This window comes from Dasypus novemcinctus, chromosome 11 (assembly GCF_030445035.2).
Source record: "Dasypus novemcinctus isolate mDasNov1 chromosome 11, mDasNov1.1.hap2, whole genome shotgun sequence".
Classification (NCBI taxonomy): Eukaryota; Metazoa; Chordata; class Mammalia; order Cingulata; family Dasypodidae; genus Dasypus; species Dasypus novemcinctus.
The window spans coordinates 2022655-2041544 of NC_080683.1; the positions used below are offsets into that span (position 1 = coordinate 2022655).

The 18890-nt window shown below is 40.9% G+C and overlaps 1 pseudogene; it reads left to right on the plus strand.

Moving 5' to 3' along the window:
• Positions 1–2695: 2695 nt before the first annotated feature.
• Positions 2696–6297, plus strand: LOC101441293 (serine/threonine-protein kinase LATS2-like; annotated as a pseudogene).
• The last annotated feature ends 12593 nt before the right edge of the window (positions 6298–18890 follow it).

Below are 18890 nucleotides of genomic sequence, written 5' to 3' on the forward strand. Positions count from 1 at the left end.
CCACAGTAGAATATCAGCAAGTCCACTCCAATCCATATTCCATTCCTCCATTCTGTGGACCCTGGGATGGTGATGTCCACTACACCTCTACATTGAGAGGGGGCCCAGACTCCACATGGACAACAGATGCAATTCTCCTGCTTGCAGTTGTAGGCACCCTCAACTCCCTGATGTGATGGTTGGCTATGTCCACTTCCCTGTTAGCTGACCTGATAAGTCCAATGAAACAAAGGGCAGAAGTTGCAACTCCTCTGAGGCCCAAGGCACAGCTGGCACATGGCAAGTCCAGAGATTCAAGTCTCCTGAGTACACACCAATCCCAGCACCAACCACAGGCTCAGTAAAAGTGACAGAAGAGACATGTGTAGAAAGGTCACATGTGAGTCCAACTACATCAAATTCAGGAAAAAAAACTCCAAAGTAGGACCAACTGACATGGCACCAAATCCCAGAGCCATCTGCCATGACTATAGAACCTGTGGGTCTCTGTAGCTCTCATGAGAACCAGTTCCCAGGGTTGTATCTACTTTGGCTGTCTCTGGGGTCCTGCTGAGGCATGTGTAAATGTGACCCCTCCAGTGACCTCCTGACTCTTTTTTGAAGACTGTTAGCCATATAAACTCATTTGTTTTTGCCATTTACCCCTTTTATTCAAGGTCAAAAAGCAGGTTTTAACACATGATCCTACATGTAGGCTGAGATATTCTGCTGGTCTGAGGTGACCCTTTTATTCAAGGTATTTTTCTAGTTACATCACCAGGTGGTGCTTGGTAGTAATCTCTCAGCACCAGGGAGGCTTATCCCTGGGAGTCATGTCCCATGCTGGGGGGAAGGTAATGCATCTACATGCTGAGTTTGGCTTAGAGTGTGGCCACATTTGAGCAACATGGAGGCTCTTAGTCACCCTGCAGCTCTAGGTCTATTTCATATTTCAGGCACACAGGCTCATAAGCATGGTCATCAGTATCAAGGGCTCATCACTGGACCATCCTTCTTCAATAGTCTATGCCATTGCACTTGGAGGATTGTTGCTGTTCCACTGGGGAATGTCATAGAGCTCCCCTGGCTAGGAACTCAGCACTCCCTCAGTTGTCCTTTGTAACTATAACTACTATGAAAATACCCAACATATACCCAAACATTTCTATGAACCCTATATACATGCCATAGAGAACTCCCTCCCAACCATGTGCCCCCCATCAATAACACCCCACACCAGTGTTCCTCCCCTGCCATAGTTGAACTTCTCTGTCATCCAAAACTTCTTCAATATGAAGCCTAATACATTGCCAAATTCAATTAATAGGAAAATGAAATATAGTGATGGGTTTAAAGATTAGAAGTAGAATCCACGCTAATTTAGAAAAACTAAAATAAAGTAAAAATAAATTGAGGTATTAAAAAATGGAAAGTATTATAAAGCTTTGTTTTTGGTGTTTTGCCTTTCATCACTGCAGTAAGTGTTGCCCTGTATGAACAGTGGCAAGACAATTTCTTTCATTTCTTCCTCAGTGTCTACATCTTTTTTTTTTTCTAATTTTTAATTTTGCCTTCGAAAAAGTTTTAGACAATAGTAGTTCACATATACAACATAGAGGACTCCATATATCCAATATAAACCCTTTTCCCTCTTCCCTAGCAATGACTTTTTTACATGTTCATGCTATATTTTCTGAAGCTGATGTAGAGGTATTGAAACATATCTACCATACATGGTTCCATTTTGGTTTACATTATCATTTATATTTTAGACTGTACAATTTTCTAAATTTTTAGTTACTTTATGTTTTACATTATGGTTTACATTTTAACCTATAGACTTTTATACATTTTTGGTGTAATTTAACATGTCCTATATCCATCATTGCACAGTCTGGTGGAACACTTCTATTGCCCCCCACCCCCAGTTACCCTGATTCCATCTATTCTATACCTCTCTCTCCCTCCCCTTAGGGCCCACAGTGACATTCAATCTTCCCTGCTTGAATGACCAGATTCATAGATACTTGAAATAATGCTGAAGGCTTGACATAGTAGACTGCCCTAACCCATTGGGAGCCACCAATTCTCTCTAGAGACACAATTCCCTCTGTTTGAGAACATCAGGCTTCCCCATGGTTTGGGTACACTTTCACACTCATTGTATGGGTCTCCACCCAATGATATAACCCACTATGACAAAATGAGCACCCACACACTCCCTAGAAGCCTGCCCCTGTGCCACACGCCCCTCCTTAAGCACCTTAAACAGGTAATCTTTCCTTATTATATTATCTAAAGAGTTTTCTCAACATTATAATTTCAACCACATACTTGACAATCTCTCATGTTCAAATGTTCCCCCCACCCTTCCCCTCAATTCCTTGGGACATCTGACCCATCTTCCCAACCCTAGCCCCCCTCAAACCTGCAAGACCCCACCAAAGGTATCCTTATGCTCCCATTTTATCCTTTCCCTGTACAAATGCTTACCTCCAGCTTATCATAGATTTCACCCATGTAGGTGTCAGCTCACAACCTTCCTCTCCCCAAGTGCCTTTAATCCTATCATCCAGTCTCTAGCTCTCTGAGACAGCTTGTTTTGAAAGTATTTACAACTAATATGTTGTATACAGTTTTTATGAGTTTTTTTTTTTATTATTACTAAAACACTTTAAGAAGATTGTAGTGATGGTCAAAGGAAACTGTACTAACAATGAGGCAAAAGACTTTTCCTGCCACGACGTGTCTGGAAATAGGTATTGATTGCAGGAAGGGTTAAAGCAGTCATCCAAGTCTTCAGTGCAGGGGTTACCTGTGGGACCAAACAATGATGCTTCTCTGGACACCAAGATTTCGTGGGGCAAGGATGCTGCCAGACAGCAACAGCTGAGATCTAACTCAAAGACTGGACCTTATCAGAAAGCTTTGAGGGAAATCAGATATTCTCTGCTGCCTTTTGCTAATGGGTCGGGCACTTCCGCAGCTGCAGAAAAACTGACAGATGCTGCAGGAACTGGCGAATGCAGGTATGGCCGTCTGAGCCCTCAAGCGACATGCAGCAGGAGCATCAAGGTCGCTCTGGAGTGCACAGGCAAGATGGGCTATTTAGGTCAGAGAAATCAACAGATTTTGCAAGTCATCAAGCAGACTTCCCCAGGAAAGGGCATCGTGCTGGCCAGCCTGACTCAGAGGCTATGTTTTGACGAGACTGACGATTCCTTCCCCTCTTATCATTTGCTGAGTGGGGCAGCCTAGGAGGGACCCAGCTTTGGCATAGAGGGCATGGCCAGGCTGGAGGAGGTCTCCCACTAATATATGGACTACGGGTTCTCTGGGCACCAGCCCCTGCTCTGATCCCTGCTAGACAGCTGCCTCTTGGGCTTGGCACTCCCACCCTGTCCAGTGGCCTACAGCATCACCCAAAGCATGTGCTGTGGGCATGGAGGCCACCGTGATGGGCTACCCTGTGGTCCCTGAAGCCAAGCCCTCCAGCTCCAGGGCCCCCATTATGGAACCACATCTGCTCCTGCTTGGGGAGCCGACGGGCTACTGTGTCAGGCACAGCCCCTCCTTCCAGAGCAAGCTGCAGCTGGAGGAGGGTGAGTATGCTGAGCTCCCAGCCAAGGACCTGGACAGCCAGCCAAAGGCATGGCACAGGTTCCAGCAGGCAGGCACAGAAGAGGACTGTAAGTGCTGCCTCCCCACGACAAACGGGTCAGTTCTGCCTCCCACCAGATGCAGGGGATGGGCTCTCAGGGGAAGCATTCACCAGTGACAGCTCCCTGCAGAGCCTCCTCACCCAGTCCTGAAACAGCCTGAACCTGGACTTGTATGAAGTGAGCGGTTCCCCTGTCCAACTCTGGCAGTCCACACACTCCCACAGGGCCTCGCTTAAAAACCCAGGACCGGAAGCGCCCCACCCCCAATCCGTGTCCGTCCAGCCTGACGGTCCCATCCCCAGCAGGACTAACTCTTTCAACAGCCACCAGCAGCCAACAGCTGAGCTCATGAGGCCAGAAGCCCTCAGCAAATCGAAGTGCTCCCTGCCTTCCCCCAACACAATCACTGTGGTCACTTCATCTCACATCCTGCATCAGGTCAAGAATGTGAGGGTGATGAGACCAGAGCCCCAGACGGCTGTGGGGCCTTCCCATCCGACCTAGATGCCAGAAGTCACTCCAGCAGTGGAAGGTCCTGACTCTAAAGAGGAGCACCCTCTGCCCCTGGGGAGCTCCAGTGCATACCCGCTGGACATGGAGATGAGGTGTCCGCCCCTGCCTTACCCCAACCATTACCTGCTTCAGAGTAAATTGGAGTAGTATGACATCACCAGATGTGGACATGGAGCAGGGTGTTCGAGGGCCGCCTCCTCTAGCCCACCTACAGGAACCACAAGAGCCACAAGGTCACCAAAAGGGAGAAAGTCGGGAAGGATAAAAAGCAAATCCAGTGTGTGGAAGAACAGCAGAGACTAAAAGAAGAGAGAATCAGGCATCAAGAGCTGCTAGCCTTTGGCGTTCAAGTTCTTCATGGAGCAGAATGTGGAAAATGTCATCAATACCTACCAGCCAAAGGTCAACTGGAGGCTTCACCTGGAGCAAGAAATGACAAAAGCTGGAATCTGTGAAACTGAACAGGACAGGTAAGGAAGATCTTTCAGGAGTCCAATTGCAATAGGCTGAAGAGGGCTAAAATGGACATCTATGTTTGTGAATATCAAAAGCCTGGAAATTGGACCCTGGCCTGTAAGGTTGATATCCAGTCTCTGTATGCCATGAAGACCCTGAGGAAGAAGGTCATGCTGAAGAAGAACCAGGGGGCCCACGTCAAGGCCAAGAGGGATGCTTGGCCAAGGCAAACAATGAATGGGGGGATTAAACTCTACTATTCCTTCCAAAAAAAGACAGCTGTTGTTGCAGTGCCATCCAGTGGCTCCACTCCCGAAGAGGTAAGGACGAACAGAGCAAGACAACACACAGTAACCGCTCTGGAGACGCAGGCTGGTGGCGCAGGTCTGATTTATTGAGGAAGTGTAGTAGCTTTTATAGACTGCGAGGCAATGTGCAAGCAGCTTACTGGCTATGCTAATTTAGCGAGGCTGATTGGTTCATGTGCTCTAGTTGCTGGAGGGAAGGCAGATTTCCGAGGGACATGCCCGGGCATGCCTGGGCATGTCTGCCGCATGCCTCGGTGCCATCTTTTGGGTGGAACTCCAAAGGCCTTATAGTTAGAGGGGTTTTCCTACGTCTAACAAGGCGTCGGCCGCTTGCCCACAGCTTGTACTTCATGATGGACTACATCCTGGGGGTGACATAATGACCCTGCTGATCCTCATGGAGCTCTTTCCTAGCACGTGGCCCTCTTCTACATTGCAGAGCTGATGCTGGCCATGGAGAGTATCCACAAGATGGACTTCATCTACTGGGACATCAACCAGACAACATTTTGATAGATCTTGATGGCCACATCGAGCTGACTGATTTTGGCCTCTGCACTTGATTCAGGTGGACTCACAATTCCAAGTACTATCAGAAAGGGAACCACATCAGAGAGGACAGCATGGAGCCCAGCAACTCCTGGGATTGCATGTCCAATTGTTGGTGTGGGGACAAGCTGAAGACCCTGGAGCAGAGAGTGAGAAAGCAGCATCAGAGGTTTCTGGCACATTCCCTGGTTGGGACTCCAAATTACATCACTCCTGAAGTGCTTCTTCATGAAGGACACACTTAGCTGTGTGACTGGTGGAGTGTTAGAATAATTTTCTTTGAGATGCTAGTGGCACAATCCCTCTTTTTGGCATCTACTCCCACAGAAACCCAACTGAAGGTGATTAACTGGGAAAATACACTCCACATTGCAGCATGCCAATATGAACTCTGAGGCCAGAGAACTCATCACCAAACTGTGTTGTGTCACTGAAGACCTGCTGGGGAGAAATGGGTCGATGACTTCAAGGTCCATCCATTCTTTGGCTCCATTGACTTCTCCAGTGACATCCAGAAACAGCCAGCTCCCCACATTACCAAGATTAGCCAATCCCATGGACACCTCAAATTTGACCCTGTAGATGAAGAAAGCCCTTGGAACAATGGTAGGTAGGAGAGCACTAAGGCTTGGGACATGCTCATCTCCACAAATAAACACTCTGAGAATATCTTTTATGAATTTACTTTCTGAAAGTTCTTTGATGACAACAACTATCTCTTTAGGTGCCCAAAGCCCTCAGAAGAAGAAGTTTCACAGTCTGAGGACACAGACTTAGAAAACTCAGATCTGGGGGATCAAACTGAAGGCTGCCAACCAGTGTGTGTATAGGCAACAATTCAACAGAGTCCCGGGAAACTCCTCCTCTTTTGACATACAGGTGCCCATAAATGATCTCTGAATGGTAAGATGGAAAAGCTGACATCAGCTTTGTTGTAAATTGGCCCATTGATTACTGCACTTGATATCTTGACATTCTGGTCTGCATCAAAAACAAACAAAAAACACATCTTTTTTAAAAAAACACTAAAGTTTAGCAAATCTTCATTTCTAGATTCTGCTTGATGGGAAAGAGGGATTCACATTACCTTCAACATTGCCTTTGAATTGGTTTTTGAGGCCCTTCAACACATTAAAACAACATTTTTTAAAAAATCATTACCAGTGAGAAAGAGCACTAACTTTGTTTATGTTCATTTTTTCTTAATTAACTTTGACAGATCATGCTGTTATTTTCTACATTTGCCTTCTATACATAGCACTTACTCACATTTAGGAGAAGACATAAAAACTGAAGAACATGTGATAAGAAATCTCTGTGCAATAATGTTAAAAAGAAAGACAAAGCTAACATTCTGCTTTGATATTGCTGATATTCATGCGATGGTTTTTGTTTCATACTTTTTCCCACATTTGAAAATTATGATATAACATTAAACGCTGCTTTTTGTTTGCTATTTGCATATTAGAGTATACTAGGAAGTGTGAGCAAGGTATTTATGTGGGTGTGGTTTCAGATATCTGGTGTGTGCAGAAAGCTGCATGAGCAGCATTTTTCTGTTATGAAGTTACCAAGAATCACCATTGTCAGCAGGTCCTGTGAATAAGTTTTTAATATCTTTAAATGAGGTAATCTAGATGGTGTGTTAATAATGAATCCTTCCTACAATTGTATCTTATTGTTTTGTTAAAGAAATGCAGATATGAAAATGAGAAGTGATTGTTTTGCAGGTGTTTTGGGATAATTGGATTCTTTTGGATAAATTTATCATCTGTCATATAATAAACTTCTATACATCAAAAGAGATTAATTTAGCTATGCCAAAAATTTTTCAGTTAATCATGGATGTTTCTCTATTCAGTAAGATGTTGCATTTGCCAGATAAGTAACATATGGAATTCAATAGCTATGACCCAAGTACTTAATTTATTCACTGACATATGCCCACACTGAAAGGTCCAACTAAAGTAATATTCTTCATCTGTCATCCCCCCCCCCCCCACACACACACAATTTGTGATAGCCTTTATTGCTTTAGGGACACAGAGAAGTCTTAAATTTTTAAGTTAAAATATGCATGTATCTTTATCTGAATGGCCTGTATGACTTTAGTTGTGCTTAGATTGTCCTTCCCAAACCTGTATTCTCTTCTAACTCATTTAAAATTTGTAATCATCTGAAATAAATTTTAGAGTATCGTATGAGGTACAGACATACCATTTTTCCTTCCAAATGAAGTTCAGTTGTCCCTATGCTATTTTTCATATAAGCACCTTTTTCTGCACTGATTTTTCCAGGCCTCATTTTCATATACTAAACATTGTTTGATGTTTTCCTAGATTTTTCATTCTGTTTCAGTGATCTGTTACCTATTCTTCAGCAAACACCATCAGGTTAGTTTAACTATTGCAGCTTCATGGTACATTTTAATACATTAGGGGAGAGTCTTGCCTTATTCCCTTTATTTTCTAGCTTTTCTTGGCTATTTTTGCTCATTTTTAATTCCTGAAAGACTTTAGAATCATTTTATTAGATTCTGTGTCTGGGATTATGTTACAGTTTTGGATTATGTTGGAGAGGATTAACATTGTTACAACATACTCTGTCCTAAAACAAGAGTATGCTATTTTGCTGGCAAAGATAGCAGTGCCCGCCATTTATTCCACTGCTTACCTACATTTCCTGGACATCCTTGCATTCCAGTTACATTGGGGTCATGTGATCAGTTCTGACCAATGAGCAGTGAGTATAAGGGACACTTGCCACTTGTGGTTAGAGGATTTAAAAGCAAGCATGAGACTTTTACACTTTCTCTTCCCCTGAGGTGATAACTACAGAGGCCATATGAGAATGGCAGAAAGCAGCCTGCAAATACAACGTTAAGAAGGAAAAATTAAAGGTCAAGAAATCGACAGAGAAGAAGAATGAAAGAATCATATTCTTCATTCAAGAAAGAAGGCTGGGTATGCTACAATCGTCTGTGAGATCACTAAAAGCATACCTAAGGAGAATATGGAATATGTAAACCAAATTCAGAAATGTTCTTTCCAGAATGAATAATAGTATGATAATGCCAGGTCATTTTTAAATGGATGCATTTGTGCATATAATACACTTTTGTAATGTAAGCTTCTATAATTTAAGTACTCTACCTTCTTGTCTGTAGTAATTCCTTATACTTTCTGAATTACTGCCATAAGCAGGTATTGATAGCTTGTGTCAGTTGGGTCCTCTGGAAAGCGGATCCTGAGACAAAATAAGGGGGCAGGAGGGATGAGTTGTTTATTGGAGAGGGATGGGATGTCAGGATTTTCCAGAGAAACAGACACATACACACACACACACAAGAAAGAGTGAGAGAGAGAAAGAGAGATTTATTACAAGGAATTTGTTCATGCAACTACACGACATGGGAAGTTTGAACTCCACAGGATAGGCTGCAAGCTGGAAACTTAGATAAAGATAATGCCAAAGTCCCTAGCCCGTAATTCCCCAGGGGAAGTGGCTGGCTGAAAGTTCTGGCAAAAGCCAATGACAAGTTTGAGGCAGAAATTCTTCTTCCCACCCCAGTTCTGGACTTGAAGACCTTCAACTGACTGGATGAGGACCTTTCACATTGCTGAGGGCAATCTCCTTTGTTGTCTATAGATGCCATCGATCGACTGTAGATGCAAATCCCATCTCACAGCAACAAGTAGGCGAATGCTTGACCAAACAATTGGATGTCATAACCTAACCAAGTTGATACATAGAATTAACCCTCACTTCTGTGAGCAATAAAAGAGGAAGGAAACAGAATTGGGCAGGGATCTCTTTCAGACCGTGATGCTGACCTGACACCCATAAAGGAAAGAAGGGAAGGAAGACGGATTCAGTAGGGGAAACCTCAGCCTGTGAGGAAGCCCTGACAACACTTAGTCCAATCCAGTGAGGAGCCCTAGAGCAAAGACTGTCCATTGGAGGAGTTGCACGTTGGGCAGAAATGGTCAGGCCCTAGCTTTTGCATCATGTGCAGTCAGTGGTTGGGCCTTCCCAGGAAGAACATGGCCTTGGGTTGGATGGTGAAGGCACTGCAGCTGGGAGGTCCTGGCCAGCTGCATTGCTTGCAGGTGAATGGCAGGTTCTTCCTTGAAGGAGATCTGAGCAGCACACCTCTGTGACTGCCACAAGCTCAGTTTCTAATAGATGGACTCTTCCTCATGGTAAGCAAGCCCATTTCTCAAAGCCGAGTTTGAGAAGAAGCATCCGTATTAGGGCAGAGTGACTTGCCCTAGGTCAGAAATTAATTGAGATGTACTATTAACAAATTAATTGATCTCTTAAAAAATGCATCACTCTTTTGTTTTTGAGATGGAAAGTATCCCAGAGTTCCCACAGACCCCTATCAGAAAAGAATACATGTTGGACTTTATGCACAGTGTTCCTCATTTCCTGGGTCGCTGATTTTTCTTCCTATTCAGCACCCACTATCCCAGGTGAATCCTGTGCTCATATTTTCCCATAGCTGCTCAAACTCTTCCCTCCAGCACCCTCACCAACCCCCTTTCACTCTGTAATTCAAAACATGCTGCAAAGAAGTTCCTCAAGCTTCATATCTTCCCTGACACTCTTATTTCCCTTAAAACTCTACCTGCCCTGTTTTCCACTTCCTTCATAAATGGATGACAAGTGAGGCTGAAAAGTGAATCGACTGCAGCTATAGAATTTAACCCAAATACATGACTGGCTAATTGGAGAATTTTTAAAAATTTGAGTGTGTCAATCATGGTGAAAGTTAAGACAGAAAGATATATATTTGGCATTTAGACTGGGAAGACAGCAGCTCACAGTAATTAGATAATAGTCAGTTGCAGCTTTTACTTTCAAAACAAACTTATTCCTCAGCAAATGAGCAACTAATATTAATCAGCACATTTGGACATTTTAATATTCTCTCCTGTTGTCTAATACAGCTGAAGTGTTATCATAATGAAATTCAGTAATCTTAGATTTCTTTCACTATTTTTTCTGGTGTGCTTTCTGAGTGCCAATTTTTTTTCCAAATTGAAGACCTTGTTTGTGGGAAGAAAGCTCAACTAATGAGCTGCATTGGCTCTCCTTAGGTGGTTTTTTCTTTGTTCATTGTTTTTTGTTTTGTTTTGTTTTTAGGAGGCACCAGGAACTAAACGCAGGATCTCCCATATGGGAAGCAGACACTCAACTACATGATCCATATCAGCTTCCTTGAATGTTTAGTTTTAACTCGACTTTTAAAGATTCATTTATCTAATCTTTGTAAGGAAAAAAAGTGAGGATTATTCAATGTGGCATTGGGATATGAAAGTAATAAAGCCATACATATTTTCCTAGAGGTACATGTATATATAAAACTACATAAATAAACATAAAAAATATTTGAGCCCTATTTAAAGTGATTTATATTTGAGTAAAAAGGTCAATGCCTTTTTGCTTTTTAAAAATATTATGCATCACATTTTTCATTATTCCACATATTTTCCTTGAAGTTTTTAGAATAATGTACCCATTATTTAGTATATATCTAGGCAACCACTCTTATAAATTTATCAATGTCTGAACTAAATAAAATGATTCCCGTGTACTTGTTTACATTGTTAATGAATGGCATATTCTGAAGTCTGCTGTGCTTGTTCAGTGACTGTCGGTATTTTTCACTATTTTGTAATTTACAGCAAGCTGACATAGTGTCTGGTGGTAGGTTCTTTCTTGGGAACTCAATTTAACTATTATTGATTGATATATCATTGCCTTTGAAAACCTTCTACTGCCACAATTTATTATTAAAAATTTTGATTGAAAAAAAATCTGTTATAGGCAGGCAGTTTGTCCTTATACAAAGTTCTTCTGCAGCTGTAGACCTGTGAAGCTTAGAAAACAAACTATCTAGTTCCAATAAGCAAAGGAGGAACAGTTACAGGATAGACATTTGCATTATTCTAAAGAGAAATCAGAAGGAAAACAGGTGTCATGGATCCCAAAGACTTCTGAAAACTTCCAGGACATACTCCATTTGATTTCAAAGTCTGAGAATCATCTCTAGAATGATGTCTTCTTCTCCTCAGGGTCTTGTGGAGGTTCACCCTTTCCATGTACTTCCCCAATGATCATCTTCTTGACTCCACCCTCATCAAGAATGTGGGTGGGGACATTGTAAATCCTCCCAGGGTCCACTGGATGGAATGGGGGAGAGTGTGGGCCATGATGTGGACCAATGACCATGAGGTGCAGAGATGCCCAGAGATGTACTTACCAAATGCAATGGATGTGTCATGATGATGGGAGTGAGTGTTGCTGGGGGGGGGAGGGGTGCGGTGGGGGTGGTGGGGTTGAATGGGACCTCATATTTTTTTAATGTAATATTTTTACAAAATCAATTAAAAAATAAATAAATAAATAAAAGAATGTGGGTGGCTGCTGAGCTCCTGACCTCACCCTCCAAGAACACTGAGGTGATAGCCAAACTTTCCCCAGTCTCTGGGGGACAGTCTCAATCCCATTAGTACAAGTGGGGTGGTGGCAACATTCTCCCTGATGTCCAGCATACAGGCCTATTCCCCTCAGTACAGTGGTGTGGTGAGCTAATTATCCCTAACCTATGGGGAAAAGAGCCAAACCCTTAGAACAGTGGGGTGGTGACCTAATTTCCCCAACCAATGAGGAATATGTTATGTTTCACCATCTCTGTAGCCTGGGGCAACCAAACTCTCTCTGAACAATGGGGTGAAAGATCAACCTTCTTTAAATGCTGGACAAATTCACACTTTCCATACACATGGGTGCAGTCCTTCTCCTGGCCTGAGAAGATATCCCAAGTCCAGACCTCAGTGTCCACAGTTTTCCTCCTGAAGCCATTTTTCAGTCAATTTCTCCCTTCTCTGTCCCTTTTACTCCAAGTTGACAGTAGTTTAGTTCATACAGATCTCATAAATTAGTTATGTAGTTCATAGGGTTCCAAACTGCCAGAGAATAAGATTTTCCACAAGTCCTTCCTGGTTAATTACATTTCCAATCTTGACTTACAAGTTCCAAGTTTAGTTAAGTCCTCACCTGGGGCATTATCCTCTGGGGACTTGTTTTCCAGGATCTTGGAATTTACCAAATCATCAGTCTCTTGTTTCTTCATGCCCAGTTTTCAGTTTAGCTTTTTTCATCTTGAATTTTGCTATAAACTGCAAAGAGAAGCCAGGATGAATTTTTGACATTTACTTTGGAAATCTCCTCAGCTCAATATCCAAGCTTATCATTTTCAAATTTTGCCTTTTACCTAACATCAAGAGTCAATTTTGCCATGTTCTCTGAAACTTTAAAGCAAGGATCACTTAATTTCCAGCCATCATTTCTGTCTAAGTGTTTATCAGAACTATCTTTATCATTCATATTTTTGCCAACAATCTCTTCAAAGCTATCTAGGCCTTTTCTACCAAACATCGCATAGCTCCTCCAAAAATTACCCTTTACCCATTTGTAAAACTGTTCCAACATTTTTGCTAATTGTTGGTAGCATGAACTCCATTCTTCTGGTATTAATTTCTGTCTTCTTTTGCCACAGGGATGCTGATGCAAAGTACTAGAAAAGGGGTGGCTTTTATAATGGGAATTTTATTTAGGGTAAAATCTTATATTCTGAAGCTGTAAAATTTCCAAATCAAGGCACTATCAGAGATATTTTCTCACCAAAATCAGCTGCCATCTCCTACATGGGAGAGAAGCACTCAATCACTTGAGCCATCTCTGTTCCCTGGTTTGTTGTGTCTCTCATTGTCTTTCCTGAGTCTCTTTTTTGTTACATCATCTTGTTTTGTCAGCTCCCCATATGGGCCAGCTCTCTACATGGGCCAGCTCTCCATGCTGCATGGGCCAGCCAGCTCTCTGTGTGGGCCAGCTCATGCTGAAGCAAGATGGGTGGTTTCTGCCGAGGTCTCTGCCTTCTGCTCCAGGCTCAGTCTCTCACAGCCCAGCTCCCAGAGCTCAGCTGTGAAAACTCGGCATTGAGTTTGTTTCTTTCTGGTCTCCTTTCTCAGTCTTGGCTGCTCCACTTTCTTCCTGAGTTAGCTGTGAGCTCTCAGGCATATGACACAGCTTGTTTCCTGAGCCTTGAGCTGTTCCATGTGCCCAGCTGCTTGGGGGCTGCTTTCTGTGCCTCTGTGTTATGCTGGCTCCAGACTCTGGGATCTTTTTTGGTACTCAAGTCTTCTCTAATTCCTTCAGTCCTCCCTCTCACATGACATGATCAATATCAAGAGTTCCTTTACCTCAGTGTATATTCCTCTCTGTGCCTGCATTTCTACCAGCTTGAGTAAGAGGACAGAGACTCAACTTGACTCACCTCATATCTCACTGACATAACCCTATCAAAAGGTCTCATACCCACAGGAATTAATTAGCTCAAAAACATAAGCATTATTTTTGAAATTCATAAAAAATCTTCAAACTGTCATAGAGACTAACTTGCTGTCCAAAGTGGATGCTAATGATTGTGATGGTTTCACTCTGTGAAGATATTGTCAGTGGGGTGTATTTGTGCACCATGTATATGGAAATAGCTGGGAAATATTTGGAACATGCAGAAGCTAGTGATATTTTGTGACTTCAATGATCCTGAATGCTCATGGTTTTTTTTTTGTTTTGTTTTGTTTGCTTTGCCTGGTTTCCTTGCATAAGAGAATATGCATTATGAATCCCATGAGGCAAACAGGAGTTTCAAAATTTTAAGAAAGATATTTTTTCCCTGATGAAGCAAAAAGAAATGATTGGTTTTTTTGCAAGTCTCTGTCAGAGATGATCTTCAGTATTGCTTCTTAGACTGTTTAGTAAAAGCTTTCTGGTAGTTTAGTGATAAGCAAAAATCTCATAGGTTTCTGGATTATTAAATCATGAATTTCTCCATCCATGTTTTCCTGGAAAAGTTGTTAGCAGCAATATAGCAAAAGGAAATGCGATATTGCAGCATAAAATATTAAGTGTTTTTTAAAATGAAAAAAGTTTTTTTAATCAAGAAAACAATAAAATCTGATGAAAAATATAAAAGACATTTAGAATACTCTAGGGAAAATGATGAATTTTCTTAATATCTTTAAATAGTTGAAATTGTTACTGAATATTGTTATCATCGTTTGTTCCTATGGTGCAGTTTTATCTAACACATGAAAAACATAAGTAATGATTCTTTAACAGGATAAGGTGGTTCTTGTGCCGTGCAATATTTGAGATATAAATTATATATACATTATAATATATATAATATATAAATTATATATACATTATAATAGAAAATTAAGGGATTACTCAGTAATTGATGCTGGATAGTTATATACTTAGGGAACAGTGAAAGATAAACACTTCATTATATAGAAGCCCACTAAATTTCAGAGGATTAAATTAAAAATGTGATGTATTAATTTAGAGTACAATGAGAAGAAATCAAATAATGACATTTTACTCATTTTATTACAAGAATAGATTTCTAGAAAAATATTAAGTAACAGCAAAGACAGGACTATACATTTCACATCATATAAAAATATCTATACATGTAAACTATAAACAAAATGAAAGAAAAATGACCTACTAGGAAAATATTTGTAATATATTGATCATATTCTCATATTCCTAATAAAACTAATAATATGGTAATAGCTAACAGCAATGAGCATTGTCTTATGAGCTCACTGTCACTCACAAGTCTGTGGGAAATTTCAGAGAAGTTGAGATGAGGGTGAAAAATACTCAGGAAAATGTGAACCAAAGCAATGTTGTGATTTTAGGCAAAATTAAAATAAAACTCCTTTTTTTCTCCTTGTTTCAAACATTTATAAATCACTTCTAAAATCAGATGTATGGAGAAAAAAATAACTTTAATAATGAAGAAGTAAAAAGTGAGGAAACATAGGTTGCCTGTGATCATTTGGTACCACCTATGAACTATCCCAAATTCTAGTATAGATTTGGGAAAACTCAGTGAGAAAATGCCTGGATCTGTAAGGCAGACAGACAAACCCAGTATTACTGTGAAGATAGAAGAAAAGAAAGAAAATAGTGGCATTAAATTACTAGGACTGGTCTAACAAAGTACCACAAATAAGATGATTTTAACTAATGGGAACATTCTCCCATAGTTCTTGAGGCACAAGTCTAAAATGAAGGTGTTGGCAAGGCCATGCTCTCTTTGAAGGTCTAGGAGAGAATCCTGCCTGACCTTTTCCTACCTGAGAGAGTCAACTGCAATCTTTCTTTACCTTGACTTGTGGAAGCACAATTCTAACATTTGCCTCTCTCTTCACATAACTGTCTTCCTTCTATACCTATGTTTAAACCTTACCTTCTTCTAATAAGAAGACCTTTCATATTGAACTTTTGCCTGTGCTAATCCATTATGACCTCATCTTAACTTGATTTATTTCTTTTATATACTTTTTTATTTTTTAAAAAGAAACTTAAATTACATAAAAATTATAAGGGATTTCCATATGCCCTGCTCCTTAGCTCTACCACATTTTCCCACATCAACAACATCCTTCATTAGTGTGGTACATTTGCTACAACTGATGAACACATCTTGGAGCATTGCCACTAAGCATGGATTATATTATAGTTTATATTTTAGTTTATACACTCTTCCACACATTTTTGTAAGTTATTACAAGATTTGCAATGGCCAGGATCTGTCATTGCAATGTCATTCAGGACAATTCCCCAGTCCCAAAAATGCCCCCAAATTAACCTATTTTTCCCTCTCCCTCCCCTCATAACCTCCAGTGGCCACTGTCAAGTTCTTCCATTGCTAGGATCATATATAGTCTATAGTAGAATACCAGTAAGTCTGCTCTAGCCCATTGTTTATTCCCCAATTGGAAAATTCTGGGATGGTAATGCCCACTCCACCTCTAATTGAGAGGGGGCTTAGATCTCAGGGGAAAGATGGATGGAACTATCTTGCTTGCAGTTGTAGACTCTCTCTGTTCCTTGGGATGGCATTGGCAATCATCATCTCCTTGTTAGTTGTCCTTGGTGAGTCCAATGAACTGGAAAGTAGGTGTTGCAATGCTATTGAGATTCAGGACCCAACTGATAGATGGAAATCCCAAAGACTTAAATTTCTTGGGCATAAATCTATCAACTCTAGTACTAACTATAGATTCAAATAGAAGGGGCAGAAGAGCTACATGTAGGGAACCCACAACTGAGTCCAACTCTGTCACACTAGGGAGCATAAATTCCAAAGCAGAACCCACTGGCAGGGCACCTTATTCCTGAGCTGTCTGCTCTGCCCATACTGTCTGAATATCTCCAGAACCCTCACCTGATTTAATCTGCAATTACCCTGTTTCCAAACATCATCACATTCATATGTGCTGCAGTTAAGATATCAACATACATATTTTGAGGCTCATAGATCAATCAATAATGCTCCCTTACTCCTTACAGTTCCTTTTATACTTCAGCTGCACAAAAATAAAATGCTTATGAGGTAATGCATTCTTCCTTCTAGGAGAAAACGAACTGGTCAAGAAACAATTTGTGGCATGAGACTTCCAGGAAGATGGAATATTAGAAAGGAACAAAAATGACTTTTCTTCCAGAAAAATAGCTAAAAGACAGGCAGAAACTGCCTAAAAAACTGTTCTAAGTGTTTGGACACCAAGAGAAAGCTGGACACCAGCAAGAAGAGAGAAGGGCATACAAAAGGAGTCTCAGTGGGGAAAATCTAAGAGTAAGGATGCAGTATCAGCTGCTGGTGCCCATCCTCCTATGCTCAGAGAAGGCAGCCATGGCTTCTACTGTCCCTGGCCAGTGGCTACAAATGGAAGAGGTCACAGGGATCTACTCCCCCAGGAAAATGGAGAGAGGGACAACTCAGCTTCTGACTGATTCAGGTTTTGTCCAGTGAACTTGGTTTGTCCTTTGGAAATCCCAAGCATCCCAAGGGTCATATCCTTCCACACTTAGTGGGAGTGCAACATAGTTTTCCCTGGGAGCCCACAAGGAATCAAAAAGAATCTGCATTCTCAAATACCCTCCCTGCTAACTTGGACTGATGAACTAGATGCAGTGTGAAAATTTAATTCCTCAGTGGGAAAAGGGAGAATGAAGCCAATAGAAGGCTTCTGAGCAAGTTTGATTTGTAAGGCTTCGAATAGCCCACCATGAGGGGAATTTTTCACAATATTGACCTAATACTGCCCACCCAGATAGGGTTCCAGTGGACATATTCTCCTCTGGGTCTGAGGGGAGAGTTCTGTTTAAAATCACCATCTGTTCTCAGGCCAATAAAAGTACACTGAAAAAAATAATAAAAAATAAAAGAAGCTTTTGAGTACCTTTATTGCCCCCTTCATCAAAGCCACTGGAAAGTGGTCTGCAGCACATTACTTACTCCATGACCCTGATCTGAGCAGTTGAGCAAGGGGCAATACTAATAACCTAGAAAAAGTTAAACCAAGAATAAAAGAACAGCAGCAACTCACAATACTAAAGCCTGGGGGAAAAAAGAGAAACTATCAGAGTAAAATCACTATCTTAATCAGATTGCTAGACATAAACATATACGTATACATACATACATATACATATACATGTCTTACTAAGAAATAGGAAAATATGTCTCAGGCAAAGAAACAAATCAAAACTCCAGATGAGACACAGGATATGAAGCAACTAATCAGTGACATTCATATAAATCTCTTAAATCAAATGAAAGAGTTGTAAGATAATATGGATAGATAAAAGACTTTTAGAAGATACTAGGTTAACATAAAGGAGAATTTGAAAGCTTGACTAGAAAAATAAGAGAGTTTATGACAATGAAAGACACATTAGATGAGATTTTAAATATGTTAGAGGCATACAGTAGCAGATTTAAAATCACAGAAGAGAGAATCAGCTACATAGAACACAGAACAACTGAAATTTAAAATGGCAGAAGAACAGAGAAAAGAATTGAAAAGTTGATCAAGGGCTCAGGAATTTGAATGATATTATGAAGTATACCAACATATGTGTCATCAGAGTTCCAGAAGGAGGAGAGGAAAGGGGGCAGAAAAGGTATCTGAGGAAATAATGACCAGAAATTTCCAAACTCTCATGAAAGAAATGAATGTAAAAGGCCAAGAAGCACAGCAGACTCCAATCAGAATAAATCCAAACAGACTCACTACAAGATACAGAATATTCAGAATTTCAAATACCAAAATAAAGAGAAAATTCTGAAAGCAGCAGGGGAGAAGCAAATCATCAGATAAAAAGATGCCAGTGAAGTCTTTATTTAATGATTTCTCATAAAAAACCATGGAGGTGAGAAGACAGAGGTATGATAACATTAACATATTGCAAGAGAAAACTGTTACCAATAATTCTTTATCTAGCAAAATTGTCCTTCAATTTGAAGGCAAAAATACTCTAAATGCAA